The 24,775-nt window shown below is 42.9% G+C and overlaps 1 protein-coding gene and 1 long non-coding RNA gene across 7 annotated transcripts in view; one reads left to right on the top strand and one right to left on the bottom strand.

Moving 5' to 3' along the window:
* Positions 1 to 8,081: 8,081 nt before the first annotated feature.
* On the bottom strand, positions 8,082 to 12,158 carry LOC110210407 (uncharacterized). Of its 4 annotated transcripts, none has more exons than XR_013484526.1 (3): positions 11,059 to 12,158; positions 10,814 to 10,970; positions 8,082 to 8,747 (listed from the first exon to the last, which is right to left on the bottom strand). It is a non-coding gene; the product is annotated as an uncharacterized LOC110210407 (long non-coding RNA). The 4 variants fall into 4 exon arrangements; XR_013484527.1 differs by having other exon boundaries at positions 8,082 to 8,545; XR_013484525.1 differs by having other exon boundaries at positions 10,835 to 10,970.
* A 259-nt stretch (positions 12,159 to 12,417) lies between these two features.
* The window catches only part of CTCF (CCCTC-binding factor), a 46,139-nt gene continuing 33,781 nt past the window's right edge, over positions 12,418 to 24,775 (top strand). For all 3 annotated transcript variants that reach the window (XM_020989342.2, XM_020989339.2, XM_020989340.2), the window contains exons 1-2: positions 12,418 to 12,505; positions 22,605 to 22,725. The gene's annotated coding sequence lies outside the window, so the exon portion shown is untranslated. The remainder of the gene's footprint in view (positions 12,506 to 22,604; positions 22,726 to 24,775) is intronic.

Raw genomic sequence — 24,775 nt, 5'->3', positions numbered from 1 at the left:
TTTCTTCTATGGATAAAGGATGAGTTTATGGTCAAACAAGAGACAGAGAGGATCACAGGAAGTAAAATGGATAATTTTGGTTAGATGAAATTAAAAAGGTTTTGCATAAACAAAACCAATGTAGTCAAAATTAGAAGGAAAGCAAGAAACTGGGAAGGGGGGGATTTTTTAATAGCCAAGTTTCTCTGATAAAACCTCATATCTCAACTATATAGGGAACAGAGCCAGATTTATAAAAACAAAAGCCATTCCCCAATTAATAAATGGCCAAAGGACATGAACAAGCAGTTTTCAGAAGAAATCTAGGCTATCAATAGTCACATGAAAAAATGCTCAAATCACTGTTGATTAGAGAAATGTAAAACAACTCTGAGGTACACCTCACACCTCTCAGATTGTCTAACACACAGAAAAGGAAAATGATCAACGCTGGAGGGGATGTGGAAAAATAAAGACACTAAAGCACTGTTGGTAGAGTTGTGAACTGGTCTGACCATTCTGGAGAACAATTTGGAACTATACCCAAAAGGCTATAAAAATCTGCATATCTTTGACCAATAATGCCACTGCTAGGTCTGTGTCCAAAGGGAAGATCAACGAAAATGGGAAAGGTTACTTTTTGTGGTGACAAAGAATTAGAAATTAAGGGTGTGTCAATGGATTGGGGAATGACTCAAACTGTGGTGACTGTGATGGAATTCTTTTGTGATGAAAGAAATGATGAGTAGTACAGTTTCAGAAAAACCTGGGAAGACTCATATGGACTGATGTAGAACGAAGTGAACAGAACCAGAACACTGTACACAGTAACAGCAGTATTGTAAGGATGGCTGTGAAAGCTACTCTGATAAGGAAAATGATTCAAGACAATTCCAAAGGACCCATGATGAGTAACGCTATCCACCTCCAGAAAGAGAACTGACTAACTGAATGCAGATTGAAATATATCTTTTAAACTTTTTTATGCATGCATATTGTTATTTATGCATATGTAGTTTATGGACAATATGGAAATGTTTTACATGACTTCGCATGTATAACTGATATGTTGCTTGCTGTCTCAATGATGGAGGGAGGGGCAGGAAGGAGAGAATTTGGAACTCAATTTTAAAAAATCAGGTCCAAATTTTTTGGAGGTGAGGAAGGCTCGAATTTCTTCTTCTGAAAACTATCTGTTCATGTAATTTTGATATGCGTAATAGCTCTTATTCATATCAGTTTATTCTCTATATATCTCAGAAATAAGACCTGTATCAGAAAAACTGCTGAAAAGATTGTACCCCACCCCTCACCTGTCGCCAGTTTCCTACTTCTCTTCTAATTTTTGCTGTGTTGGCTTTATACAAAACCTTTCCAAGTTTATTAATAAAAACTGTCCATTTTACCTCCTGCGAACCTCTCTAGCACTTACTTGGTCATGAACTCTACCCCCTTTCATAGATCCAACAGGGAATTTCTTCCATGCTTCTCCCGTTACTACATCTAAATCACATACGTTTTGGGTTTGTCTTGGTATCCAGTGTGCGATATTGGTTTATGCCTAGTTTCTGTCAGACTGCTCTCTAGTCTTCCCAACAGTTTTTGTTGAACAGTTCTTGCCTCCAAAGTTGGGATCTGTAGGCTTATCACATGCCAGCGTGCCGTGCTTCTCTGCATCTGTATAGTGTTCCTCTAATCTGTCCCAAAGACCAACATTTCTATTTCTCACTCAGTATTAAATGGTTTCAATAACTATAGCTTTGTGGTATAATTTAAGATCTGGTACTGCTAGGTCCCTTTGCTGCCACTTAAAAAAAATTAATTCCCTTGACATCCCTGATCTTTTATTCCTCCAGATGAATTTTACTACTTTCCCCTAGCTCTATAATCTTTTAGTAGTTTGATTGGCATTGCACTTAATGAGTAAATTCAGGCAGCATTTTTTTTAAATTTTATTGGTTCAGCCAACCATGAACAATTGATGTTGTTTTGTAACTGTGTTCACATAGTTCCCAAGTGCACCTTGGCACACTGTCTCCTGAAAGTTTTAAACTATCTGTAGTTCGCTTAAATGGAAATTTTCTTTTTTTCCTTTTTTGAAATTTTCTCTTTCTTCTTTCTGGATTTTATTGGTCATAGTCAGAAATGGTGATTAGTGAGAGTTTTATATCCTGCAACTTTGCTTGTTATAATTTTTTAAAGAAGTTTAAAGAAACTAATGTTTCAATTAGTTTTTCAGTTGATTCTGTTTTCTAAGTAAACTATCTATCCTATTATCTGCAAAAAGTAATTTTCTTTCTTTCTTGCCTATGCCTTCAACTTCTTTTCCTTGTCTTGTGATAGCAAGCATTTCTAGCAATATGTTGATTAGTAACGGTGAGAATGGATAGCCTTGCTTTACTCCTGATTTTATTGGAAAGGTCTCTAGCTTATTCCCATTAAAATAATGCTGGCTCTTAGTTTTTGATAATTACCACATATCTTTTTAAAGAAAGCTCTGCTTATTCCTATGCTTTCTAGTGTTTTTAACAGGGATGGAAAAGCTTTTGCTGCATTTGAGATAATTGTATGATCTTTGTTATTAATATAGTCAATTACATTTGTAGTTTTCTTAATACTGAACCAGCCCTTCATTCCTAGTATAAATCCAGCCTGGTTATAGTATATAATTTTGTGATATGTTGATAGTCTCCTTGGTAACATTTAAAAATTTTTGATCAATATTCATTAGCAATATTGGTCTACAGTTTTCATTCTGTTTTGATTCTTCCTAGTTTTGGCATCAAGACTGCTTTTGTGTCACAGTAGAATTTTAGTAGGACCTTTTCTTATTTTTTTCAATTTACATAGTAAATTAATTAGAATTACTCTAAATGTTTGGTAGAATTTGCTAGTAGGTCCAACTAGTCTTGGGTTTGTTTCTTTTTCCCCCTCTGGGAATTCATTTTTGGCTTGTTCAATTTCTTTTTCCAAGATAGGGTTACTTAAGTATTGTATCTCCTGCTGTTTATCTGGTCAATTTACATTTCTGTAAATATTCTTGTCTCTATTTTCTTACTCACCATTTTTCTTAAACCTTTGCCAAATGGCTTCTAACCTCAACATTCAAGGGAAACTTCTTGCAAGGTCACCAACGATCTTTTTGTTGACAAATTCAATGGCCTTTCCTCAGTCCTTATCCTTCTTGACCTCTCTGCAACACTTCATGCTGCTAACCCCTCCCATCTTCAAAATACTCTCTCTTACTTGGGTTTCTGTGGAATTACTTCATGTTTCTGTCAGTGTGAGCTTTCTCAGTCTCCTTTAGTAGATTCACCATCCTCCCCTCTCTTTATATTCTTTTTCTGTGATCTCAATAACTCCCATGGATTCAACATTTGTCTCTAGGTAAATAACCTCTAAATCTACAAACCAGTACCCATCTCTCTTCTGAAATCAAGTCCTGCATCTCTGAAGTGAGGAAGACCTGAATTCAATCCTCATATTTACTAGCTGTGTGACCCTGGGCAAGTCACTTAACCTCTATCAACCTCAATTTCTTCAACTGGAAAACAGAACAGCACCTCCTCGGATTGTGGTGAGGATCAGATGAGATACTTGTAAAACATCTGGCACAGTCCTAGCAGATAGCAGGTACTCAGTATATGCCTGTTGTTTTTTTCCTGACACCTCTACCTGGATGCCCCAGAGACGAACCAAAATCACCATGTCCAAAATAGAACTATCTTTCCCCCCAAACCATCCTTCTTCCTAACTTCTCCATTTCTAACGGGGATACCGCCATTCTGCTAGTCACACAGGTCCACAGCTCAGGAGGGAGGTATACTCAACTCCTCACTTTCACCCCTGTCCCATATACAATCACTTGACTACTCTTGTCAGTCCTTTGGTCAGTCAACACAACATGTATTAAGTATCTATTATGTGCCGGACACTGTGCCAAGTTCTGGGGATACTAAGAAAGGCAAAGACACTGCCTCTGCCCTCAAGGAGCTCACGTGCTAACAGGGCAGACGACACACACAAACAGCATTTATACACTGTAAGTAGAGTGTAGTATCAGAGCGAAGGCTGAGAGGGAAACAGGAATGGTGAAGGGGACAGCAGAGCTAAGTCTTGAAGGAAACCAGAAATTGGAAAACCAGAAGTCAGGAATTGGGAGATGAGGAAGGAAAGCTTGGGAGACGAGGAAGGAAAGCCTTCCAGGCAAGTTGTAAATATAGTTTCTTAGAACTCACAGAGGGAAGTCAATGCAAAAAGATTGAGAAGTTGAAAGGGTCTAGGTTGTAAAGGGTTTTAAATACAAGAGATTTTACATTTGGTCCTGAAGGAAATCACTAGAGCTTACCAGTAGAGGAGGTTACATGATCAGACCTAAGCTTTAGGAAATTCACTTTGGTTTTGAGTGAAGGGATAGGTTGGAGTGAGAAAAGACTTGAATGGGGGACCAGTTATCAGACCATTTGCAAAGGTCCAAAGAAGTGATGAGGGTCTGTACCACGATGATGGTGGTAACAGATGGTGGTAACAATAGAGAGATGCACATAATAGATGTTGATTAGAAACATTTCTCACAACCATCCCTTCTTCCCTACATAAATCATAACCACTCTAGTTTAGGCCCTCACCCAAACTCCTATACTAGCCTCCTAACTTATCTCCCTGCATTCAGTTCCTCCCCTCTCCAATCCACCCTTCCTCATACAGCTACCCAAAAAGTTCAGATCAGACCACATCATTATCTGCTCAAGAAGTTTCTATGGCTCCCTATTATCTTTAAGTTAAAATAGAAACTCCTGTTTGGCACTTACATGATATTCGATCTCCAGTCTCCACAACTGGAGTATAAAGTATAAAGTCAATCCACATTCATGAAGTGCCTATCTTATGCCAGGCACTGTGCTAAGTGCTGGGGTTACAAATAAAGAAAACAGTCCCTACTCTCAAGAAGCTTTCAATCTAATGGGAAAAGACAACAAAAAGAAACTGAAAAGGAGGGAGTGAGAGACAGCCCAGGTAGTTAATTTAGAGACATCTCAGAGTAGTTCAGCCCCCTAAGAAAGATGTACTGAGCTGGGCTCCCTCCTTAAAGGGAGGTTTTGGAGTTCATGGATCCACCCTACAATCAGAGAGTGAGGATGAGGTGGAGGCCCAAGGCTGATGAGGTTTTCCCAATAATGAGCTTCCTGGGGCATCGTAGAAAGTCTGACAAGTCCCAAAGTGGTGTGGTGAGAAATGAGGAATGATACCATTTGAGCCTCACAACAACCCTATGAGGTAAGTAACATCGGTACTATCATCTTTTATTTTTTACCTGAGGAAACTGAAGCAAGGCTCAGAGCACTGCATGACTTTTCTGAGTTCACCTAGTTACTGAGTGTCAGTGATGACATATGAACCCAGGTCTCTCCTGATTTACACTCACTGCACTACATACTCGTAGTCCTAAGCTAGTCTTTGCCACTAAGTAACAGTGTGGTTTTAGGTCTTTCCTCCAACATTTACTAAGTGTCTACTGCAAGCAGAGCACTCCCCGCCTCCCATAAAGTTTATATAGTCAATATTAAAGACCAGTATTCTCAGTATACTCCCTTGTAAAATGGGAATAATCTGTTCTGCTCACCTTATAGGATTCTTGTAAGGATCAAATGAAATAAGCGAGAAAAGTTATTTTAGCCTGAGCAGAGGAAAGAGGTAAATGAGTAGAGAATACCAGTGGTCCCAAGAGGACCTTCAGAATGTTCCGGAGGAAAAAAAAAAGACTGAATTTGGCAGCTACTGCTAGGAGTTTTCTGATTTACAAGGCTTAGATTATCAGGTCTTGGTTTCAATACTTCCAACAGGCAGCTCTCTCCTGTGACAAAATACAAGCTTTTCAACTGCAAGAACAATTCCATCTCTGGTCCTTAATACAGTACTTAGCACACAGAAAAGCTTGTTGACTGAAGACCACACCCTACCACACCACACCCCCAACACTACTACAGTGCAATACTTTGAGAGAGACTGTTTTCATCCGAGGCTATGGTTAAAAAATAGTAATCATCTAAGGGTCAAGCTTCACTCAATAAGGAGTCTCTCTCAACTCAATGAGGTTATTCTTCAAACAGTCCAAGGCCTTGGACTTACTCAGTAGTTACTTCAGCTCACTAGGACTTGCCACAGTTTACAAGCAACTACAGACATTCCCAGAATCTTCATGCCTCAGTGAGATCTCAAAGCAGGCTCTCTGAGGATCAGAGCACTTAGCATCATAGCCATAAAGCAGGAAGGGCCCTTAGAGGTCATCAAGCCCATCCCCTTCACCTTAAAAAGGAATGTCTGAATCAATCACTTACTATGTGCAAATCTGGAGACAAACAGAAAGATGAGACAGTCCCCAGCTCTCAAGGAGCTCACATTCTAATGGGAGGAACTAAGTGGATAGAGTGTTGGGCCCAGAGTCAAGACCCAGTTCAAATTCTGTGACCTTGGGCAACTCACTTAACCTGTATGCCTCAGTTTCCTTAACTGCAAAATGGGGATAACAGTAGCACACCCCCTCCCAGGGTTGTTGTTAGGATTAAATAGTATTTGTAAAATACTTGGCATATGCCTGGCACATAACCGGCCAGTCCTACACAAATGCTTTGTAGTTGTTTGTGTCCAACTTTGCGCGACTCCATTTGGGGTTTTCCTTGGCAAAGGCACTGGAGCAGTTTGCCATTGCCTTCTCAGGCTCATTTTGCAGATGAGGAAAGTGAGGCAAACAGGGTGAAGTGACTTGCCGAGGGTCATTCAGCTAGTGAGTATATGAGGCCAGATTGGAACTCAGGATTTCCTAACTCCAGGCCCAGCATTCTACCCACTGTACCTCCTAGCAGCCCACATAAATTATTATTAGCTATTATTATTATCATAATATATGGAAGGTTTCAGGTCTAAGTCAGGTGGAATCCCATAGTACTTAGAGTACAGCAGCAAAGCAGATGTTAATGCCTCTTCTTTGCTGTCATTTCCATTAATAAAACGACATCCATTTCTGATGCTGAATGATTTGACAGAGCCAAGGACTTTGGTAGCAAGAACCTTCTTTTCTGGGTCTTCTGGAGCTGTGGCTGCAGCCCCTGCAAATCCTCTCCACAGGTTAGTGGTTTCCCAGAATGATGGCTGAGGGCACTGGACAATTCCCAAGGCTTTTGGGCTCAGGGTTCTGGGCTGTCTCCATCACAGCCTGAGGCGATATGGTGGTCGCTCAGTGGTGACTTCTAGAACATTCTGCTTTCTGTCTTTCCCAGAGCACCTTGCTGCTTTAACTGGGTGGCCTGACTACCCTGTGGGAAGCAAATGGTTGGCAAAGAGGAAATAATGGTGAAAAAGAATAAGGTACCTGCCTAAGGCCACACAGCTACTAAGTACCTAAGGTAAGATCAGAACCCAAGTCTTTCTGCCTCCAAGTCCAGTACTCTGTCCACTCTATCACAATGTTCCTCATATTGGACTCTGCTTGGTCTACTCCGCCAGCAGTTGCTTCAGGCCTTGTGAAGAATTCTTCCTCATACTCAAAGAAAGTGGAGAAAGGCAGATTAAAGTAGAGGTGCAGCAATGGCTGGGCCCAGTTTGCCTACCAGGAAAGTGTTTAGTAAAAGCTGCATCTCTAGGATCTAGAATCAAAAAACTCCTCCCTCCCGTTTGTCAGAAAACACAAAGTAGATACTAACATCTAGTTATGGTCAGAAGATACAAAATATAAATGGTAAAGATGTGTGGTCCATGCAGACTAGTACCACTTCTGAAAGCAGACACAGGGAGGGGTGTAAGTAAGAGTGCCTTTTCCTAAGATCCACCTTAAAGGTTTGGGGACCTATAACTTAAAAGCTTCACCCTTCTCTTAATAACTCCTTAGGCATCTCTTATTCATGGATTTATCTTAATCTCTTTTCCTTAGACCCAGTATGGTCAAACGGACAGGCCAGTCTTGAGTTCGAAGCTGTGCTTCTGAAACATGGGAGGGGGGGGTATCAGCTGATGTCCTGCCGGAGGCCAGGCTTCTCAATCTCTAAGTTACAAACGAGTTATAGATCAACATCAACACAAATGAAACCACAAGACCGGCCCAAAACTGTGTATAAGGAATTTATATTTCCAGCTTGTATTGCCAAGAAGGAATAAGGAGTTTAGTAACTACAAAGTAATTACATACTATGCAAATGTTTCCTTTTATATACAGATCACCTAACTACCTCCTCAGCCACCAAGAGAGTCCCCAGATTGTAATTCAGAATATCCTAGAATTTTAAGCCCTGTCCCACTTATACAGAGAAGTGAATTCAATGCAATCTAAGGCCTTTTGGGGTGGATAGAGAACAAGCAAATGAGCTTTACTGTGGTAAAGCAAAAAGAACTAAATCTATACTTGGAGGGTACTTAAGGAGGAACAGAACTGCTCATTAAAACTGATTCTAAGCAAGACCAAGATTCTGTTTGAAGTTTTTCTTTCAAAGGTCTTCTTTCCATACTGAAGCATTCAAATTGTTTTTAGTTTGTCTTCTCCGATCTCCTCCTAGTTGTCTTTCTCCACAGGCACCTAAGGTATTCCAGGTATTTGGTCAAAGGGTCTCTCTCTGATAACATTCAGTATTTTGACAGACTTCTGGATAAGTTCTGGACAAAGGCCAGAACCTATCCCGTAAGCAGAGTTTTAATCATTTTTTCCCAACTTCATGGTTGCTCAATTGCCATTTTTCTGCTCACTCAAAACAGCTTTACAAAGTTTTCCTGCAACTTACCTACAAAGAGAAGTTCAAGAAACAGGGAATTTAAGGGAAAAGAAGTTTTAGAAGTGAATTAATTTGGTTTGAAGGCAATTTCACAATTTTTGGAAATGAACAGGTAGCTTGGCTCATCAGGTCAAGGAAAACCAGAAACCAAATGACTCAGGGCTAACTTGTTTTTGTCTGGTAGTGTCCTTGTGTTGGAAAGAATACCAGATTCGGATTCAAGAGATCCTGGGTATGAATCCCACTCTGCTCTTAGTAGCTGTATGACTTTCGGCAAGTCCCTTCATTTCCCTGAGCCTGTCTGCACACGTGTGGAATGAGGGAATTGGACTAGATCTCTAAGGTCCATTCGCAACTTTTAGGTCTTGACAAAGATTTCTGACACCTACACAGAAGTTACTGAGTATTTTAAAAGCTTTGGATCACAGGTCCCCTTGGCATGTTTTTGCCAGTCCTTTTGTAGAAGCATTTTTGATCACTATGGCTGGGACCTGTAAGGGAATTGTGGGAAATGTGGAATGGTTCCCCTCCACCAGCCCCATGGATACTTTCTTAAAACTGGCAATTTGCGCACAATATTGTCTTGCTCCTAATAAACATTTGCTGAATTAAATTTAACTGAGTGAGCTCCAGTAAGTACCTAAATCCAACCAGTGGAAGCAGCTTACAATAGTGAGGAGAACTCTATCCCTGTCCTGCTAAAGGGAACCAAATAGCTCTTAATTGTGGCATCTCTTGACAGAGTGATTTTTCAGTCAGTTATAAGTCAGCTGTTATTTACAGCCTGCTTGGAGCCCACAATGTGCAGGTGCATCCCCTACTAGACCCAAGGGGCCTACATGAACTCTGTATTCAACTTTCAATTAAAAGAGAGACAGGAAATATTCATAAAAGCACCCAATACATACATATATGCTGCTGTGAGAGGCATAAAGTCATTTTTGGTAATATTCTAAAATACAAGCTGTGACTTACATGAAAGTCACAGGGAGAAAAGGTGAGCCAGTCATGGAGTAACAACTGAACTGCTACTTTGGGGTGGTTGGGTAGAGGCAATAGGGGTTAAGTGACTTGCCCAGGGTTACAAGCTAGTAAGTGTCTGAGGCCACATTTGAACTCAGGTCCTCCTGACTCCAGTGCCAGTGCTCTATCCACTGAACAACCTAGCTGCCCAGATACTTTCAATAGATAAAAAAAGACAGAGAAAATCCTCCAATGTGTTAGATGATTCTCAAAAGAGAATGTATGTGAAGTCTTGCACCAGGGTCACACAGGACAGGCTGTGGCCAAAGGAGCTTTAGTCAATAAGGGGTAGAGAAAATACTAACAGCGATGAGATCTAGCACTGATGTAATCATGTCAGGAGGAATTATGTAAAAGGCAAGCCCTGAGTCTGGCCTTTCTGATCCTTCACCGCCTGAGGTGTACATCCTGGAGTGAAGCCCAATCCTCTTCCCTCTAACACATTTTAGGGGCTAGATGAAATGCACTGTGCTTTCCTGTCAATGGGGGCTTTTGCTCAGGTTTGCCTGGACATCTGCTCTCTCTATACACTAGCTAAATTACTACCTACAGCTCCAATCCTTCAAAGGCTAATTCAAATATCATTTCTCCCTAGCTGGGAAATCTGTATCATGCCCCAGGAAGTTCATTATTGGGAAAAACCTCATCATCCTATAAGATCTTGGGATTTCACCTAACCACCACCCTCTGTCCCTCTGATTGGAAGGTAGCCTAGAACTCCAAAACCTCCATTTAATGAGGCAGCCCAGCTCAAAACATCTTTATTAGGGGGCTGAACTACTGGGGAACTTTCTGGATTTCTCCCATCAGGTATCTTTGACTGCCCTGCCCCTTCCCCCCTCAACATCCTTTTGTATGTTCTCTGCCTCATTTGGACTGCAAGCTCCTTGAAGGCTGAGACCGGTTTTTTTCATCTGTATTCCCTGCACTTTGCACAGTACCTAGCTGGTGCTTAATAAATATTTACTTAAGACTATTTATTATCTCACATCCTCCAGGAAACCTTCTCCAAACTTCCTCCTTGCACCTCACCTAACATACTTGTTTTGTACCTCTCAAGGGAACTTGCTCACTATTATTGTGGGACAGCTACCAGTCTTGGCTGTCTTGTTGGTAAATTCCTTGAGGGCAGGTACCTTGCCTTCTCTGAACTTTGTATCTTCCCTCACAAGGCGCTCTGAATGTTTGTTGAATGAAGTGAGGAGAGACCTGAGATATGAGAGAGAGAGAGAGAAAGTTTTTTTCTGCCCTGAGTTTTGGTCAGTCAGCCAGTCAAAAAGCATTTTTAAGTGCTTACTAAGTGCAAAGGACTGGGCTAAGAACAGGGTCCCTTCCCTCAAGGAGTTCACATTCATTCCTACAAGGAAGAGTCAATATAAGAAATATGCACATCTAAGACATATACAATGTAAAATGAAATTAATTTCAGAACAGAGGCATTAGCTGGGGGGAAGAAAGTTCAAGGGACAGGACAAGGCCTCTCGAAGAGGGTGGGATCCGAGGCGAGTCTCCAAGGCAGCTGGTGAGGTGAGGAGGGGCAGCATTCTCCAGGAACCAAGAGGAGGCTTAGTGCAGGGGTGGGGAACCTTCGGCCTTGAGGCCACACGTGGCCCTTTGAATCCAAACTTCACAGAACAACTCCATTTATTAAGGGGATTTGTTCTGTAAAATTTGGACTCAGTCAAAAGGCCGCAGGCTCTCCACCTCTGGGCTAGAGCAAAGGCACGGAGCTGGGAGATGGAGGAACAGTGAGGCCGGGCGAAGGTGAGCCAAAGACCACCAGGAAGGTAAGGAGGGGCCAGTCTGGGAAGGGCTCTCAATGCCCATGGGATGGCTGACCCTGGGCGCAAGAGGGAGCCCCCGGAGTTGACAGTAGGGGGTAGGTGACACTTGGGTAGGGGTCCCCTGGGGCGAGGTCTTCACTCCGCTGGGGGTGCGGTTACTCACCTGCTAAGCGGGGGTGGGGGAGGGGGCTTTGGAACGACCCGGGGCCAGACGGGTTCGGTGGGGGAGAGGGGTTCTCTTAATAGGCTCAGGCCGGGGTTCCCCAGGTAGAGGGAAGCTGCGGCCGCCAGAAGCGTCAGACGCGCCGCTCCCTCCCGCGCCGGGCCGGTCCCAGGGGGACAAGGAGCCTAAAGCCCCCAGCTTGCGTTCCCGCTCCGCTCCGCCCCGCCCCGTCGTCGGGCGGGGAAAGAGACGCAGGGGGCAGGGACGCGATGACCCGGATGACTCTACGCTCGCGGAAACCCGCGCACCACGCCGGGGTCTGAGGCCCAGAGCCCGGCGGGCGCGTGACGCGCGGCGTGCCCCATGACGCCATCGCGCCGGCATTTGAAACTTGGCGCCCTAAGGCCGCCTCCCATGATACCCCGCGCCACTCCTCCCTCTTCTCACCTTTACTCCCCCCTCCTCCCTTCCCCTGCCCGTCACCCTCCCTCCTTCTCCCCCCGCCGCCCGGCCTGCTCTTCTCTCTTTCCCCCCCCCTCCCCTCCCCGCTTCCCTTATCAGCTCCAGCAGTACCGGCAGCCCCGACGCAGGCGCACTGCGCCGCGCCGCCGCCATTTTGTGTCCGAGGCTGTGGAGCGATTAAACCGTGCGCGGAGCTGCCTGTTTCCGAGCGGCGGTGGCGGCGGCTGGCGGCTGGGAGGCCGGAGCGGGCCGGACGGCGGCCGGGACGGCCGGAGCGGGCCGGGCAGGCGAAGGAGCGGGCGCCGCGGGGGGGTGTGGCGCGGCGCGGCGCGGAGGTAAGGGGGGAAACGCGGGGTTTGCAGGGAGGTTTCGCGGGCCGCCTCTAGGTGTCACGATGGGGCCGCTCCGGTTGGCGCTGGCTGCAGCCCCGGCACCAGCCGCCGCCGCCGGGGGGTGTTTGTCTCCCTCTATCGTCCCTGCTGCGGCGCCGGCCGCCGCCATTTCCCTGCCGCCATTGCCGCCGCCGCCATCGCCGCCTCGGCGGGGCCCGAGGCCCGGGGCCAGGGCCGGGCGGGGCCGAGCCCCGAAGGCCCCGACTCCATTTTCCTTCCTTTGTCTCGGCCCGCCCGGAGGCCCCGGGCCGGCCGCGACCGCTCTCCCTGCCCGCCCGCGCGCGCCCAGGGCCTCCTCTCGCTCCGTCCTTCCCCCAGCCCCGGCGCCGTCCCCGCCGCCCCCGCGTCCCTGGAACCTCCTGGGCGTCCGAGCCCCGCCGCCGCCGTCCCCGCCTGTCCCGCTCCGCAGCCTGGCCGCCTCCTCGCCGCCGGCGCTCCGTGGCTCGCCTCTCGCTCGGGGCGGCGCGGGGCCCCGCAGCCCCGGCGGGAGGCCGGCAGCCAGCCCCCGGGGGCCGCGGGCGACCGTGTGCCCGCGCCGCCCGGCCGCCGCCGCCTCGTCGCCCGCCGTAGTCTCTGTGTGGTCCAGAGTGGCAGAGGCGGCGCTGCTGCTGCTGCTGCTGAGAGAAGAGACCCCGAGAGCTGGAGAGAGCTCCCTCTGCACTCTGGCTGAGCAAGGCTGCCACACGCACACACACACTCACACGCCCCGCACACACGCGGCCCCGCGGGAAGCAAGTGCTGCCCCGGCCCCGCGCCCCCGCGGCCCCGCGGGCGGGCCCCCGAGCCATGTGGGGCCGCTTGGGCGGGCTGCGTTTGGAAGACCTGGCCCCGGGCCCGCACCGAGCCCCGTGCCCCGTGCCCGCCGATTGTCCGGCGGAGCAGTGCCCTACACCAATGACACGTCGGTCCGTCCCCCTGTGCACCCTCCCCCCAGCCCCCCCAGGGCTCTCGATTCCTCGGCTCCTGCTTCGTGCACAAGGATCCTTCAAATTCGTAGTTAGAGCTGCCCTGACACCAGAAAACCCGAGTGAAGCCCCTGCCTGTGCGGAAGCGGCTCCAGGGCCAGACCAACTTAGGCAGACGTCTTACTTGTTTCAATTTCCTTGAACTACTTTACTTGTTTCCGGGAAGTGGCCCAATTCAGAGAGTCATCTTGTATGAGGAGTTTGCACGGGCTTTTCCTCTGATTCTTGCACAAAAAACGTGTTATGCCGTCTTCGGTGTGCCATTGACAACATATTGTCACTGGGCAAGCATCTTTGAAGTCTTAAGGTGTTTTGTTGCTTCTGCTAAGAATTCTTGTGCCCAAGTTTTACCCTTTGGGCTAGATCAGCATATGTTGGAAGGGGCTGGAATTTTGAATTCTTCTTAAGCATGTAACAGTAATTACAGGCATTTGGTGACATAAGACATTTTAACTGGTCTCCTTTCCTTGGCATTTAGACTTCTAGTGTGTGTGTTTATTCCTATGTATATTTTTAAATATTCGATCTTGATGTCTAAAATTGGGATGGCTCAGTTCGAAATTACTAGCACCATCCTAGTAATAATAACTCACTTGTATGATGAGCTTTCCTGACAGTTTCCTGAAGTAACACCAGTATTATCCCCATTATACAAGTAATTTTCTGAGCCTCCGTTTCTTAGAGATCACAGTTAGTAGATGTCACAAGTGAAATTCAAACTCAGATCTTCACCCTCTTCTACCCTGCCATAACAACTAATTTTCTCTTCCATGTAAACTTATTTTTCTGTCTATTGCTTTTTCACTACTTGAGTGGAACATTATCTTTAGAAAGATTTTCATTTTTTCGTTTTCATTTTCCTTCAACCTCAGAGGAAGTGAAGACTAAGCAGAACAGTCGCTAGTGATATGTGTTTGGAACCTAGATTGTTCAAGACAAATTAACCCCTTTTAAAGATAAAAACACATTTGGGCAGTTTTTATTAACTCAAAACTTTTATAAAGTATTTATAACTTAATTATGACTAACTGGAAAAATTCATATTCTTCCAGCTTAAAGTTGATTTAAAAATAGTTCCATGTGTAATTTTTTTAAGCCTGTGTATTTAATTTATAAACACTTGTATGGTCAGGCAGTTAGGTTGGTTGTAGGGAGAGAGAGGGAGTAAGAGAAAGTAACTAAAGTGGGGGTAGTAGGGTTATGGTCCTTTCCTTAGGACAGTCCTATGTATGAAGTTGGTGGTGTAGTGTCCTTACATACAATCAGGAAGTAAGCTTCACAGAGAGAGAGGTTAAGCAGCTTCCCCTAGGAAAGTGAGTCACTCTGAGAGACTAGTAACCATATCTCCAATGATTTTTCTATTCCCATACTTAGGCATTTTATAGAATAATTTTTAGTTTGCAAAGTGATGATTGTGGCCAACCACAGTTTTGTAGCAAATAATGATTTACAGTGTTCACTGCACTGTCACCTTAAATCTTAACTACTGTTTGATCTCTAAATTAGCTTGAAAGAATTTAGATTGATTCTGTGTTTCTCAGAACTACTACTTATCTCAAAGGGAATACAGGGTTCTTCTGCTCTCCCTTTGCATTCTATTTAATGGAAACCCTGCAATGGCAAATACAAAGTGGAGGATTTTATCCTCCACTTTTGTCTTGGCCCTTTTCCCAGCATTCTTATGTCATGCATCAGAAGTGCAAGAATCTCTCCCTGATTTTCAGTTTGATTTCATCGGTTCTTCAAGGTAATGAACTGCTTTTGTCACTCTTCCAGAGAATGTCTCACTTAAGCTGCTGTGTCCCATTCACTGCAAAGTTTCTGAATGAATAATGAGCAGTTAATAGTTTACATTTCATCTACTAAATGAGATTTTAGGAGACATTGCTGAAGTGATAGCTTCAGTTTTCTTCTAGTTAAATCGAATCCTTCCATTTACAGTGTGTGTATATTTTTCTTTCTGTTACTGTTTATTTAACCTCTCTTCCCCTTTTCTGTCATCTCCTCTGTTTGTTAACTAGGTATAGTATGAAATTAAAGCATATAACTGTTTTAAAACATCTTAGTTTTATATTCTTTGTTCATAATTTAAAGACTTGATGAGTTCAGCAATGCCAAAACAAACAAAAAAAACCCCCACAGCCTATGTTCCAGATGCTTCTGTGTACTAGCTCTTCACCTTTCTCTCCATCATTAGAATGAAAATACTTGCTCTGATAACCCAGGAGAGACTTTTAGAGTGTGTAGAGTATTGTATTAGGAGATACTAAGTTTAGATTAGAATGTCATCTCTGCCTTCAGAAAACCTGTAATGTACTCAAGGGGTAAGAATGACCAATATATCAATAATTCTGTATATTATAGTGAAATGGATTAGTTATAAAGGTTCTGGGTGAATGAGTTGTAAATTCAAAGCACTTATAGACTTGTTCATTGATATTATTTTAAAATTTCTGTACAGTCCACTTTTCTTTTCCCTTAACGTCTCCTGCCCTTGGTAGGGGTCCTGAGAAGAGATTTCTTGTCTTGGTTCAAATCTTTGGACTTAATTTTAATTTTTCAGTGCTGGCCATTTTAGGGGAAGGGAATAAGCATTGTATGGTACCTGAATATGTGCCAGGCCCTGTGCCAGACACTTAACAAATATACCATTTGAAACTCCTAACAACCCTGCCATGTAGATGTTGTAATTATTCCCATTCTACAGTTGAGGAAACCGAGGCAGACAGGTGAAGTGACTTGCCCATGGTTAGCTAGTGTGTCTGAGGCTATATTTGAATTCAGGTCTTCCTGACTCCAGGCCCAGCACTCTTGTGAATCACCTAGGTGGCTAAGATAAGGATTGTGTCCTCTGGGCTCTCATTCAAGCCCTGGGTTTTTGGAGTTTGGGGTCCTTTTCTCCTTTTTTATGTACTTGGGGGGGGCAGGCAATTGGGGTTAAGTGACTTGCCCAGAGTCACACAGCTAGTAAATGTTATGTGTCTGAGGCTAGATTTGAACTCAGGTCCTCCTGACTCCAGGGCCTCTGCTCTTTTCACTGTGCCACCTAGCTGCCCTTTTTACATCTTTTTTTGAATTGCCCTAGCAACACATTATAGTGCTATCCAGTTTTTAATTAGTAGAAAATGACAATTTTATGTAGAGCTAAAAACTTTTGAAGAAAATGGGCCTCAATTCAGTTAATCAGCAAACATTAAGCATTTACTATGTGCCAAGCACTGTATTAAGTTCTAGGGGTTCAAAGGAAAACAAAAACATCCTCCCCTCAAGAAGCATTTATCCTAGTGTGTTAGATAACATGTAGATAACCCATTACATCTGAAATGAGACATATACAGAGTAGACGGAAGATAACCTGAGTGAGGAAGGCACTAGCTGGGCACCAGAAGGGCCTCCTACTGATGGGGATACTTGGTACTGTGTTTTAAAGAAAGCCAGGGAAGCCAAGAGGCTGAAGTGGGGAACAAGGGAAGCATTCCAGGTCTGGGCAGCTACCAGCGGACAGAGGCAGGAGAAAGGTTGCCTTGTTGGAGGAAGTGAAGGTGGGCCTACACATGGACGAGAGCTGGCTGCAAGAAAACTAGGAAGGGTTGAGTCTGTGAAGAGCTTTGAGTGTGGAACAGGGCTTTGTATTTGATGCTGGAAGTAATGGGGACGATGAAATGAGGTGGTCAGACCAATACTTCATAAAAATTACCGTGGCCACCGACTGGGGGATGATGGAGAGTGGGGAAAGATAAGTGGGGAGACTATTGCAAGGGTCCAAATGAGAAGTGACTGTGTGAGTACAAAGGAAAGTACTTTGAGGTGTGAAAATAGAAACAAGACTTGACAACAGATTAAGAGTTGAAGGGGCAGCTAGGTGGCGCAGTGGATAGAGCACCAGCCCTGGAGTCAGGAGGACCTGAGTTCAAATTCGGCCTCAGACACATAATACTTCCTAGCTGTGTGACTCTGGGCAAGTCACTTAACCCCAATTGCCTCACTAAAAAAAAAAAAAGAGAGAGAGTTGAGGATGACACAGAAGGGGGGTGACTGTGAGATTGGGGGGGTTACAGGAATAGGAAAGTTAGGAAAAGGGGAGGGTTTCCAAGAAAAGATAATGAGTTCTCTTGTGGACATCTTGAGATGGAGAATTTCAAGTCACAGTTGTGTATATGCATGACTGCAGTTAGCAGAGACACTAGGACTGGATATACATATAGATCTGGGTCTGTTTGCATAAAGATGATAATTGAACCCCAAGTGGACTAGTATAGAGAGGAAAGAGATCCCAGGACAGTGCCTTGGGAGACACCCACAGTTAGTGGGTGAGACATGGATGAAGAATTAGAAAAGGAAACCGAGCAATCAGGTAGTGGGAAGACTAGGAGAGAGAGCAGTATTGCAGAAACTCATAGAGCAGAGAGTATCCAGAAGGAGCGTGATGGGCAGCATCATGTGCTGCAGAGAGGGCAAAAAGGGTGAAATTTGAGACATCCTTAGAAAGAAAAATGTGTTCTTCATCTAATGAAGATTAATGATAAAAGTGCTCTGCCTAAAGCTTAGTCCAGGTGCAGGAGGACTGAATCTTGGAGTTCTCTCTGCTACCACATTAGGATCACAAACTTCTCTGCAACACTTCCTTCTTGACTTATATGTACTTATACTCCTCAGCACTCCTATTTCATTTTGTAAAGATAGACATACTGAAAACTACATTCAGTCATTGGTATGATTTTGTTGTTGGAAATAATAATGAGGTCTGGTTTAGTCTGGTATCCTTTTCTTGCTTCATATGCTTTGCATTATCCCTTCTATTGAAACATTTTTCTTTAACCCCAGTATCCTCTTGAAGGAGCTTTTGGCAGCAGGTATTATTAAATAGAGGAACAGATAGGTTAAAGAATGAAATTAAGGTTAGACCAATATCTCCAATGAATAAATATCAGAGGTTACATAAACACATGAGAGGAATAAGGAAGAAAATATGAATAGGAGCTACGAAATTCCTTTCACATCTGTGGACAGGTGAAGAGTTTATGACTGGACAAAGGATAGATAGAATCATAGAAGGGAAAATGGAAACTTTTTTACGTAAAATTTTTAAAAGCTTTTCCGCAAACAATATCAATGCAGCTGAAATATGAAGAGTAACTTTCCAGCAAGTTTTTTTCAATAAAGATCTTGATTCTATGATCCATAAAGAATTGTTTCAAACTTATAAGAATAAGAGCCATCCCCCGATTGGTAAGTGGTCAAAAACATAGTTCTTAGAGGAAGAAATCCAAGCTACAAACCATGTTTTTAAAATTCTGTAAATCAGTAATTAGAGAGGTACAAATTAATCAGCACTGAGGTTCTATCTTACACCCATCAGTTTGGCAAAGGTTACAAAAAAGGAAAACAACAAATATTGAGGGAGGTGGCAAGAGAAAAAAAAACACATTAATCCATTATTGTTGGAACTATTGAGGGCTAGGCCATCCTCCCAAGTCTCTCAGGTCCTCATCCTGGACTCCACATTATCTCTCACCCACCATATCCCAGCTGTTGCCAAAGCTATCAATTTCAATTTTGCAACATCTCTCCAATACACCGGCTTCTCTTCTCTGACACTTCCCCCACCTTGGTGCAGACCCTCTTCACCTCACACCTGGATCGTTGCAATAGGCTTGGTGGTGAGTCTGCCTTAAGTCTCTCCCCACTTCAGTCTATCCTCCATTCAGCCACAAAGTGATTTTCCTGAAGTGCAGGCCTGACCTTGTTACCTGTCTGCTCGGTAAGCTCTAATGGCTCCTTACCTCCAGGATGATAATAATAATAATAGCTAATATTTACTATGTGCCTGGCACTGTGTTAAGTGCTTTACAATTATCTCATCAAAAACAAACTCCTCTATTTGGCATTCAAAGCCCTTTATGACCTAGGGAATCAACTCCCCCCCTACCCCACACACATCTTCCTGGTCTTCTTATACCTTACTCCCCACTGGGTACTCTTCAGTCCAGTGAAGCTGGCCTTCTGGCTGTCCCCCCTACCTGGAATGTTCTCCTTCCTTATCTCTACCTACTGATTTCTCTGGCTTCCTTCAAGTCATTTTCAGAAAGCTTTTCTCAGCCCCTCTTAATTCCTCTTTTAATTACGTCCCCTCTTGTAAATACAAATTTGTTTATCTCCACCATTCGGTTATGTGCTCCTTCAGGGCTAGAACTGTTTTTTTTGCCTGTTTGTATCCCTAGTGCTTAATACTGCCTGGCACACAGTAGGTGCTTAATAAATGTTTATTGACTGACTAGAGCTTTGAATTGGTTTAATCATTCTAGAAAACAATTTGGAACTTTGCCCCAAAGGTCACTAAATTGTGCATACCCTTTGGCCCAGCAATACCACTACTAGGCGGACTGACACCTCCAAAGAGATTAAAAAACAACAACAAAAAACCCGTATATGCACATAACTTACAGTAGCCTTTTTGGAATGGCAAAGAGCTAGAAACTAAGAGCATTTCCATCATTTGGGGAATAGATAAACAAGTTACAGTATATAAATGTGTTGGAATAGTGTTGTGCCCTATGAGTGATAAAATGTAGTTTCAAAGGAATCTGAGAAATTTTGTTATGAATGGATTCAGAGTGAAGTGGGAAAAAAACTAGTCCATTTTATATGATAACAATATTATCAAGACAAACAACTTTGAAAGACATAGTTCTGTCCATCCAAAAACCAATCAGAATTCCAGAGGACTGATGAAGTAGGCAGTGCTTCCTACCTCCCGACCTTGGTGATAGACTCAGAGTGCAGAATAAGGTAACAAGAGTTCATTTGTTTTATTTGGGAGAGATGGAAGGAGAAAATTAGTGTTTGTTAATGAAAAAAAGTAAATTTAAAAGAATCAAGTTAAATTTTGTGGTAAGGCCAGAAAAAAACCTGTTACTTCTCGTACAGTGTCCTAATCTTGAGACTACTTAGTTCTTTGGTCCTTTTATCTTATGACTATTATCCTTGTCTTCCTCTTCAAGAGCTTTCACTATGCTAGGCACAGTGCCAGTAATTTTCCCCTGCTTTTATTAGGAAATTGGATCTGTAAAGATAATGGAAAGTCATAAGACTTTAAAAAGCAACAACAAAACCAGACCAGAGCTTATCCATCCAAATAAATGTTGACCTGTTAGATGGAGGAGACTGAATGCTTATTCAGTATTCACATGAGGCTATTGTTAATGCCCCCAAATATGTTTGGAATGCCATTGTAATTGTTTACAAGCTATTTTTTTAAAAAAGACTTATTTTATGGTTGCGGTCTTGTTGGGTGTTATCTTATTCATTTAGTTGGTTTTTGTTTGTTTTGAACCAAAATCATGTTGAGCAGAATTCTTTCCCATGCTAGGCTTTGATAAACTTTTTGGTTGCTTCTAAAAGTTAAATTTAGCCTCAAAGGAAAAACATTTTGTGACAGTTAATGATATTAGAAAGAATCTGCCATAGGCTTTGGAAGATTTAAAGAGAGTAATGGGCGATGACAGTTTTCTTGGAATCAGTGTATTGCTTCCCATGGTGACTCTTTCAAATTTGTATAACTCATTTATGTTGTGCTTTTGCAGCACATGATTTTATTTGATTGTCACAATAGCTCCATGAAGTATTAATTTGATTTTCAGAAATCACTACTTGATGGTGATGCCTTCTTCATAACCTGGCTTGCTGTCTTTCTAGGGATTAACTGGATGATTTCATTGAATATCATGTAGAGGACACAGTACAGAGCCCAGAGACAGGCTTTTCTTCAGTCACCTATAACTTCAGGGTTTTTTCAGTTTTGGTACAAACATTTGTAAGAATCTGTTCTTCATGTTTTTCATCAAATAAAAATAATTTTAAAAAATAATAAAAGCATTTATTAAATAATTACATGCCAGGCACTAAGCTAAGTGTGAAAGATGCAAATAACAAGCAAGAGTGTCCGCTGCCTTGAAGCTTAACTTACAGTGAAGGAAGACAACACATAAAAGGGAGCTAGAAATTCAGGGCAGTACAGAGGGTTACCGTGAAATGAAAGTTTATTCCCTCAGAACTCAGCACCCAGGGGCAAGAATTCCAAGGTCCCGGGGATGGCGTGGGCAGGGAAGGCATGAAGAAATTGGAAAATGATCCTCCTCATTCTGGCTAAATGAATTATCCTTTTAATACCTACATTGTTAAATCTACTCTCAACTGAGTTTTTCCCTTTTCTACTTTAATTAGTGCTATGTCAGCCTAGTTTTGTGGGGTTTTGGTAATTTGTGATATATGTTTATCTTTACATGATAGTTTCTTTTCCCTCCCACTTAATAGTGTTTTTTTTTTCAATTACATGTAAAGATAGTTTTCAGCGTTCACTTTTATAAGTTTTGAGTTCCAAATTTTTTTTCCTCCCTCCCTTCCGTCCCCAAGACAGCAAGCAATCTGATAGAGGCTATACATGGACAATATTAAACATCTTTCCGCATTAGTCATGTTGCGAAAGAGTAATTGGGGGAAAAAAAGTGAAAATAACATGCTTCAATCTGCATTCAGACCCCATAGTTCTTTCTGTGGATGTGGCTAGCATTTTCTTCCATCATAAGTCTTTTGGAATTTACATGACAGTTTCTTTAGATACTTTGTTTTTTGTTTTTTACTAGTCAGTGGAGTTAAGTGACTTGACCAGGGTCACACAGCTAGTATGTGTCCAGTATCTGAGGCTGGATTTAAACACGGGTCCTTCTGACTCCAAGGCCAGAGCTCTATCTGCTGCACCACCTATCTGCCCTGATACTTTCTTTTCCTAATGTAAATTCAGGGATATAGCTTCTTAACAGTATTTTGGCTGAAACTATCCTGACTACATTAATGCATAACTCAGGAATGGTCAGCCCATGATATTTCAAATTTTTTACTAAAGATATCTCTATATTTAGCACAGTATATATAAGGTTAATATTTTAGCTATTTGATTTTGTGGCTAGGATTAAATATGTTGTTGACAAATAACCGTGAAAGACCTATGTTACCATTGATAAAACATTACAGACACTTCTTTGTTGTGTTGAACAATAATTTGCACTTTATTCTTTTAGAATGAATGTTGATCTTCATCAGAGGGTCAAGATGTTGTAGTGAACCAATCATCGAGGACTTGGAGTCAAGAAACCTGGATACTGTTCCCTTTCTACAAGCTGACTTTGCAGGCACGGAAAGGTAAATGTTTTCATTTCTTGATCTCAGAGATGGATGTAATATAGGTGGTTTCCTTTTTTCTTTTTGTCCTTTCCCAGATTTGGATGTATTGTAACTTTAACTCTTAAAATCGTGGTGGTGACCCACTTGTGAAATTCTTTTCTTGAATCATAAGAGCTTTTTCTCTTAGGAGTTATTGAAAGGAGTATTCATGTCACAGTTTACTTAAATACTTGACATCCTTTTTGAATTCATGGGTTTGGGTCTTGTTTCTAACATTACAGTTGTACAGCCCTTCTGCATGGTTAGTGGAAGCTAATAGCTGTCTTTAACCTTAAATACTGTCATGGAAAAAAGTATCAAACCTTTTCTGTTTGGCAAGTGTAATGGATGAAAGTTACAGAGAGACAAATTTGGGCTCAATGTGGAATGGGCTGACCCAGTATATAATGAATCCTCTTTGCTGGGAATCTTCAGGCAAAAGCTGGGTGTTGGGTTTGTTATGAGAAGCATTCTCTTTTGGACTGGGTGGCTTCCAGCTCTGAAATTCAATGACTTAAAGTGACCAAAAAGTTCAGCAAAGGTTTAAACAAACCTTTCTCTGTTAAGCCAAGCAACAGGCAGAGAGATGTGCCCAAGTTGCATGCTTAGGAACCAAGGCCTGCAGTTGATGGTGCCATTTGTCATCTAATGTCAGCCTGTCATCCCACTTATACCCTTTCCAGTTTGGTAGAACCTGCTAGAATTTGGGCTTCTCCAACATAGTCTTCAACAAAGCCTTCAAGAAATCTCTGGTCCAGTTGAAAACTAAAAAGGATTTTTTTTTTTTGCCTTTTTTTGGTGAGGCAATTCTGGTTAAGTGACTTGCCCAGGGTCACACAGCTAGTAAGTGTCAAGTGTCTGAGGCCAGGTTTGAACTCAGGTCCTCCCGACTCCAAGGCTGGAGCTCTATCCACTGTGCCACCTAGCAGTCCGTAAATAAATAAATTATTTAAAAAAAAAAAAAAAGGCAATCCCTGGTCCCATGATGAATCTTAGAGCCTAGGACTTAAGTTAGACTGTTTTCCAAGTAAGAGTAAATATGTTAATATTAACAGATTTGCTACTTTTTGAGTTATATGATAAAACATTTTAATTTATTTATACATTTGTTCATATTATTATTTATATTATGTATTATAATTTTTTATTAATCTCCCCAGTGGTTATTGGGCGGGTTGGGGTAAGAAGTATAGTTCTGAAATTCTCTCTACAGCTATTTGCTTTTCAGACTGAAATTTTGGTCCCTTGTTGGATTAAAGAGAAACCACGTAGGCTAGAATTGGGTAGCTACTTGTGTCCTGAAGGTCCTATTGAAAATGTGGCTAGAGAATGCATGCTAATAAGCTATTCAAGAGAAATTCTACTAGATGAGCCAGCCTTGTGAGTGGAGGCTTGGACTTCAGGAACCTATTGTTCAGGTTACTGAAAAGGCAACAAACATGGCATATAATAGACCAGGAAGACAGGGTTTGAGGCTCACCTCTGGCTCAGAGGTGTGTAACCCTGAGCTCCACTCAGCTCTCTGTGAGACTGAGAGATGCAGAAAGGGTGCCAACCTGCATTGGCTCAGCCCAGAGGGAATCACAGGTGCAATCCCCATCCCTATTAGTCAGGTAGTAGGAGAGGCTGATGGCAGTTCTGCCAAAGGCTGTGTGTGTAGTTTTGTTTGTTTTTAATTTAAACCACGGGATTCCAAGGTATAGGATCATAAATTTGGAGCTGAAAGGGTAATTCAGAAGTCATCCCTCTCATTTACAGATGAGAAAACTGAGGCTCCAGAAAGGTGTGATTTACCCAAGACCATAGAGGTGATAGAGCCAGAAATTGAGTCTGGACCAGGTGGTCTACCCCACCCCCACAAAGCCTGACCAAAAAAGGCTGGGAACTGAGTCCTTTTTCACACCAGCCCTGTAATCAGGGCAAGCTGTTTAACTTCCCAGGCCTTCAGCTTCCTAATCTGTAGTATAATAATGCTGCACAATCTTGTAAACTTTTAAATGCTATTTAAAGGGATTAAGAGGGTTTTGTT

This window comes from Phascolarctos cinereus, unplaced genomic scaffold, assembly GCF_003287225.1.
Source record: "Phascolarctos cinereus isolate Bilbo 61053 unplaced genomic scaffold, phaCin_HiC Scaffold_2;HRSCAF=192, whole genome shotgun sequence".
In the NCBI taxonomy this organism is placed as follows: Eukaryota; Metazoa; Chordata; class Mammalia; order Diprotodontia; family Phascolarctidae; genus Phascolarctos; species Phascolarctos cinereus.
This window is presented reverse-complemented; position numbering and strand designations above follow the sequence as displayed.